The following is a 6,000-nucleotide window of genomic DNA, read 5'->3' as shown; positions in this document are numbered from 1 at the left end:
TATTGTGCTGGAACGATAAATCTTGTGACTATTAAAAGAAATAGCAGAGCAGTATTGATTTGGAAGTATTATGCGTTGAGCATCACTGGCGCACTGGGCAGACAGAAGATAATGTCGCTCAGTCTGAGTAATGTCGCTCAGTCGGAGAATTTCCAAATGAAGTTAGAAATAGATGGTACAATTCAGATATATGATACACAAGAAAGAGACATAAAGGATGTAAACTCCAAACACTGGAAATGCACCTCTTTCAGTAAGTCCAAACCAACACTTTAGGACGGAGGTCTACAGCTGGGAGGTCGAAACCTAAATCCCAGTCAGCAAACTACCGGTGGCCTGTCTGTAAGATAGGACGTCGAGCTGGAAGATCCACCTCAGATTTGACGATTTGAGCGCCCCTTGACTTTGAATCTCAGTTTACGTTGGCCGTGTCACGTTGAACACCGTTCGTGACCGAACACCGTTTGGGTGTCTCGCTGCCCGTCTGAGGTCCGGCTCGGGAAGGCCGGTGGCAAAGGGGGCACCTTTGGGAAGGCAGCAAGCCAGCGAGCTACCCCCCAACACCGCCAACCCCTCACGCCCCCGGCCCAAAGCGGGGGCTCCCAGCGCTTCGCCGCCGCCCCACAGCCCCCGGTCCGAGGGGGACGGCGGCAGGCGCCTCTCCCAGGGCCAGCGCCTCGCCGAGGCCCCTCGCCACCCCCCCCCCCTTAAACCCTCCGTAAGCGTCTCCCCACGGCCACGGGTGGGTTTCGGCCACGGCACCTCGCGGCCCGGGGCGGGCGGGAAGCTCCTCCCCAGGGGTGTAGCACAGGAAGAGGTGGAGGTCGGGGGAGCCGGCGGGAGCTCCCTGCGAGGTGGCGGAGGTGCCGCTGACCGCCCGCCGGGCCGATGTGCGTGCCTTGCGCCGCGGCCATGCCGCGCATCGGCGGCCGTGGCGAGGGGCGAGGGGAGGAAAAGCCTGTTTACACAGACGGCGAAGCGCCTGGGGAATAGTGCAGGGGAGGAAGTGAGCCGGCTCGCTGTCTGACTGCGCTGACTTCCTGCTCGCTCCCGCACACGGGCGCACACACACACACACGAGAAGGAAAAAAAAAAAAAAGAAAAAAAAGGGGGGGAAAAATCAGGATCTCATTGCAAGAGCAACAGAGCGCCTGCAGAAGACTGTCAGCATGGAGAACCAGGGGATTTCACCCAGCTCCCTCTAAAGTACCAGGAGGGAGCGGAAAAGTCCCTCTCAGGCTCTGGGTAGGTACAAGTGCTGTGGCGCCGGCCCCGGCTCCTGCGAAGTTTCGGGGGCTTCGGGGAGGCCGGCGCGCCCCCACGCCCCCAACTCGTTGGTGGGGCAGCGGCGGGGAGGGACGCGGCGGGGCAGAACCGCGGGCTGGAGGTGAGGAGCGGCCGGGGGAGGGGGGACATCGGGGGGGCTCGGAGCCCCGCACGGCGCCGGGGGTCCTGCCCTGGGGCCGGGCCCGGCCAGCGCGGCCGTAAGGAGGGCAGGGGGCGGCGGTTGGGGAGCGGCGGTTGGAGGGCGGGGGGCGCTGAGGGGGCTCCTGCCGCCTCAGGGGGCTCCCGCCGCCTCAGGGAGTCCCCCGGCCCGGTCGAGGGTCGCCTCGGGGGCCCCGCCGCCCCCCGAGAGCCGTGGGTGTCGGTGAGTGGACGGAGCGTGTGCGGGGTCCGGGGTGTGAGGAAAGGCAGGGCCGGGAGGGGGTCGCTGCCTGACAGGGCGCAGCGGGTCGGGGGGAGCTCTGGGACCTCTCTCACCCCGCAGCCCCCTCGGCGGTGCCGGGTCGTATCCTGCCTCCCCACCAGCACCCCCAGTCCGGCCGTGTCCGGCTGCCCGGGCCTGTCCCCTGCGAGCAGCGTGTCACGATAACGGCGACTGGGGCGGCGGGGGCCGCCCGGGTGCCTGTCAGGGCGGCGGGGGGCGCCGCGGGGTCCCCGGCGCCGCTGCGAGGCCGCGGGCGGAGGGGGGAGTTGGAGGGGGGGGGGGGGGAAGGGAAGTCTCCTGCAGAAACTGCAGAAGGGGCTTTAAAAAGGCAAAAAAAAAAAAAAAAGTGTCGGGAGAGTTTCTGGCTTGTCTGGAAACAGCAAGACTAATTGCCATGCGCTTCCGGTTTGAAACTGGCAGCAGACAACATCTTGAAAATGAGTCACTGCAGCTCACAAAGAAACTCTGTGGTTTTCTCCCTCTCAGGTTTATATATTTGCTCTTTTTTTTTTTTTTTTTTTATACAGTTTCCTTTGTAGTCTTCGGCGTTCGCCCCGGCCCTCCTCCCCCCCCCCCCCCCCCCCCCATTTTCTCAGCCACCCCAAGACCCCTTGGCCGACGTGGAGAGTTTCCACGACCAACCGAAAAAACACTAAAAATGTTTGTAAGGGAAGGAAAAAAAAAAAAAAAAGGAGAGAGAGAGAAAGGGAGAGAAAGTGGAGAGTTGTTTTTGGATCTGGCTTTGCTGAAGGTTAGAGAGACTCTGATGCTGCAGGGGGAAAAAGTTCCCTGAATTTTCCACTGGCTGCAGGAAGAGAGCCCATTTAGTCATGGCTAAGTAATGTCTGCACACACACCAACTAATCTCATTAGGAGTTTCCGTTCTCTAACACAGGAGGGTTTTGTGGAGCCCTGTCAGCCTTTCTAACATTGCAGTTGAAAGGGAGACAACTTACATCTTTATTTACTTAGGGGTGTAGCGCTAAGACAGGTTTATACAATGCAGCATCTTTTCGGTCATGCGGACTCCCAACTTCAAAAGTCAATGGTTTCATTTCATTTCAAGCAGAAAGTCATGGTTCGTCTTAACATTTTGCTCATACAGACTTTTCGATTATTTCAGATTAAATGTCATTTATGCATAAATAGTTTCGTAGGGCGAAGTGCAGAAACGGGGTACACAGAAGGCTGTGTTACAGTAAGCAGGTTCTGTGCATCATTGCCAATCGTATGTAATTACGTGGTTAAAAGACTCTTGTGTTAAGATACTGAGGTGATGGGCACGTTTGAAAAGTATATTCATTCCCATAAGCTTGCTGTATTGGTGCTTTACACGTTTAATTTCCAAGTGACATTTATTTTGTACATATCACTTAGTGGCTTGTATAATTATTTTGTCATGATTTATTTTCATAGTGGTCATGAAAAAAGTCTGTGTTCAGAATTCGAAAGATTTTTGCCGTGCCCTGCTGATCTTTAATTTAAATTAGAAGTTAACGACTTTTTGCAAAAAAAGCCTGGAGCAAACAAAGAAAATGGAGTCTTGCTTGCAAGTGGGTTTTAACTTCCAAGAAATGTCAAAAAATGTGAATAAAATTGCATGTAATAGGAAGTAACACTTAGCTTCTTAGTTAAATTACCAAGTGATAGCATTAAATAGCAAATATTGTGGAAAAAAAAGTAGTACTTGGATGGAGAACTAACTGCAGTATACCACGTGTTTACCTTTGAGGATCTTCAGTGTTTCCTGTACTTCCTATGTCCACGCTGCACAGAAAAGTTCTTCATGAACATCACTTTACAGAGGACTTTTCTTAGTGGATTAGTGATACGATCTGCAGACACAGACGCCTCTTGTTGTCTTAGTTGGGCAGAGAAGAATTTTTAGAATAGTATGTAAAACAGAAAATGCCTGATGTCTGTTTCAGTAAACTGTAGTCATCAGGTAGTGAAAGCTGTTTTCTGGTTTGGGCGTTTTATTTCTTTTGTAAAAGTCTAAATTTTAGAGACAGAGGTGCATTACTGGGCATAATGGTAAAAAAATCTGTTGAATATATTATGGAACGGGTAGTGTGGTGTACAACACCAAAACCCTTACTGAAGAGTGTTCCCTAGCTCTTATTATCTCTCTTTGAAATATGGACACTAAATTGTCCACTTATTGCATTAAATATTGCTGGAATTTCACTGTGCCATCTGCTGAAGCAGTGTTGTCCTGGTTTGAGAGAGAACAAAAGCAATTTTCTTTTCAGTAATTTTACTTTTCAGTGAAGTCTCCTCTTAACTGACTACACTCCTTGAAATTAACGGTGTGTTTTTCAGACAGTGTCTGTCCCCAGAGTGATAAGGTCTGATGTTTATAGTTAATACCAAGGAATGGTATGCAGCGAGACTCTTGCTTTTACTTATTCCCGTAACAACCAAGGTCAGCTAACTTTGTTACGTACCACGTTGGAGGCTCGGAAGTGGAAGAGCATAGAGGGGCTGCACCTGCGGGGAGCAGTGGACAGGACAGGTGACCCAAAACTGACTAACAGGGTATTCCATCCCATGAGCATCATGCTGAGTATAAAGCTGAGGGACCAAAGGGGTTAACTCTCTTTTCTTTGATGGCTGGCATCTGAGGAGGACTCTGTCCGTTCTTCTGCCTTTGATCCCGATCTGTGCCTTCCCGAATCCAGTTCCCACCTACCGTTGAGTCCTGTCCCAGTACTTGCCAGTGACATGATCGTCATCCTGGGAGCTTCATATTTGGTTTTGTATATATTTGTATATGTTTCATTATTTTCTTAGTAATATTATTAACTTTTTTTTTTTGTTGTTAATATTTCATTATAGCTGTTCTAGGTTTTTTTTCAGCCCATAATTCCCTCTCCCTTATTCTCTCTCCCTTACCCTTTTGGGAAGGGAGAGCGGTTAACAGAGAACATCTGTCGTTCGTTTAGTGGCTGGCCCAGCCTAAACTTTGACAAGTGTAGATGAAGCACACACATTCATACATACAGATAAATATAGTCTATCTACACTGTATAAATTTCGTATATTGTATTCACTCAGCGTAAGTAAAAACATCTTGATGTCCTCCTAGAAAAACAGATGTAGTAGTAGTAGTGTATCGGTTGTGTGTTCTGTATAGTTCAAAGAGTAAATGAGAAATAATCCATAGATGTGTTAAAAATACAACATTTCTGTTTAGAACAGTGCAAAAATCCAAATATCAGATAGTGCATGATGGTTTCCACTCAAATAATAAAAAAGTCCTAAAGGTGTTTTCACTGTAAGTATGATTTTATTCTTTACGTGTTTTAATTTATGAAATATAAAGCATGTGAGAAGAACACGTACTATCCGGGATGAGATATTACCAGATTTGCTTGTATATTGATTTTCCAAATCGCCTCCATCAGTTGTTCCTAAAAAGGGAAAAGCCTACAGGCTTATATCCTTTCCAATATTACCAACTCCACCTGGATGCAACAGCTGAAATAAGCAACACAATCTCAGGGGGAAAACTCAGCTACAGCCTTATTTGTAACTGTGTTTGTAAACCACTGCCTACATGGATCCTTTCATATGTAGAAACAAGTATCTGTTTTGTTTTATTCATTAGCAGTTCTCACTGCTTACTGATTCCCGGTGGTTCTTTGCCCCTGTTACTTAATGTTATTGCATTAAACTTAGATCATGAAAACAAATCAAGTGTCTCACTCCAAAGACTGGAGTATTCCCCTTTGCTGTGTATGAAGTCCAATTATGTAAACCTTACCTTCTCATTGTAATGCCCTTCTTGGGATGGAGGCCAGCTTCAGAGTGTGTTATGGTAGAGGGGTTCTTATGGGAAGGTATTACAGCTCAAGTGACTTAATAGAACTGAAGCTGAAATCTACTGTAGTTTAAAAAAAAAAAAAAAAGTACTGGAGGACTTGGCGCAGAATGAAAGTAATTTCGTGGGTTCACCAAGGTGCATGGAGCTTGTTGCTTGCTCTGAGGGTCGTATGTGTAGGAAGATAGGTATATATAATACTTGGGGACACTGAGGTCCATCAGCTGTTATAGGAAATACAAATCTTTGCCTCGGGAATGCAATCACATAAGAACATGTTGCTTCAGAAAATCAAAGGAAAGAAATAGATGCTGAAATAAAAAGTCATTTGGCTACTAAAGATAAGTGAGAGTGGGATGAGGCTGGGAGGACCAACATATTTGTGATGCATGTATTTGTAAAAAAATTATTTTAGCTGGTTTATCTTGGTGATCTCATACAAAATTTGTATGCTTGTGTAGTTACAGTT

At 48.2% G+C, this 6,000-nt stretch overlaps 1 protein-coding gene across 2 annotated transcripts in view; it reads left to right on the top strand.

Moving 5' to 3' along the window:
* The first annotated feature begins 808 nt into the window (after nt 1-808).
* ELK3 (ETS transcription factor ELK3) overlaps nt 809-6,000 on the top strand; it is a 41,510-nt gene continuing 36,318 nt past the window's right edge. The window contains exon 1 of one of the 2 annotated variants that reach the window (XM_054224758.1): nt 809-1,245. The gene's annotated coding sequence lies outside the window, so the exon portion shown is untranslated. The remainder of the gene's footprint in view (nt 1,246-6,000) is intronic. The other variant, XM_054224750.1, reaches the window with a different exon arrangement.

The sequence above is a fragment of the Rissa tridactyla genome, chromosome 1, assembly GCF_028500815.1.
Source record: "Rissa tridactyla isolate bRisTri1 chromosome 1, bRisTri1.patW.cur.20221130, whole genome shotgun sequence".
In the NCBI taxonomy this organism is placed as follows: Eukaryota; Metazoa; Chordata; class Aves; order Charadriiformes; family Laridae; genus Rissa; species Rissa tridactyla.
This window is presented reverse-complemented; position numbering and strand designations above follow the sequence as displayed.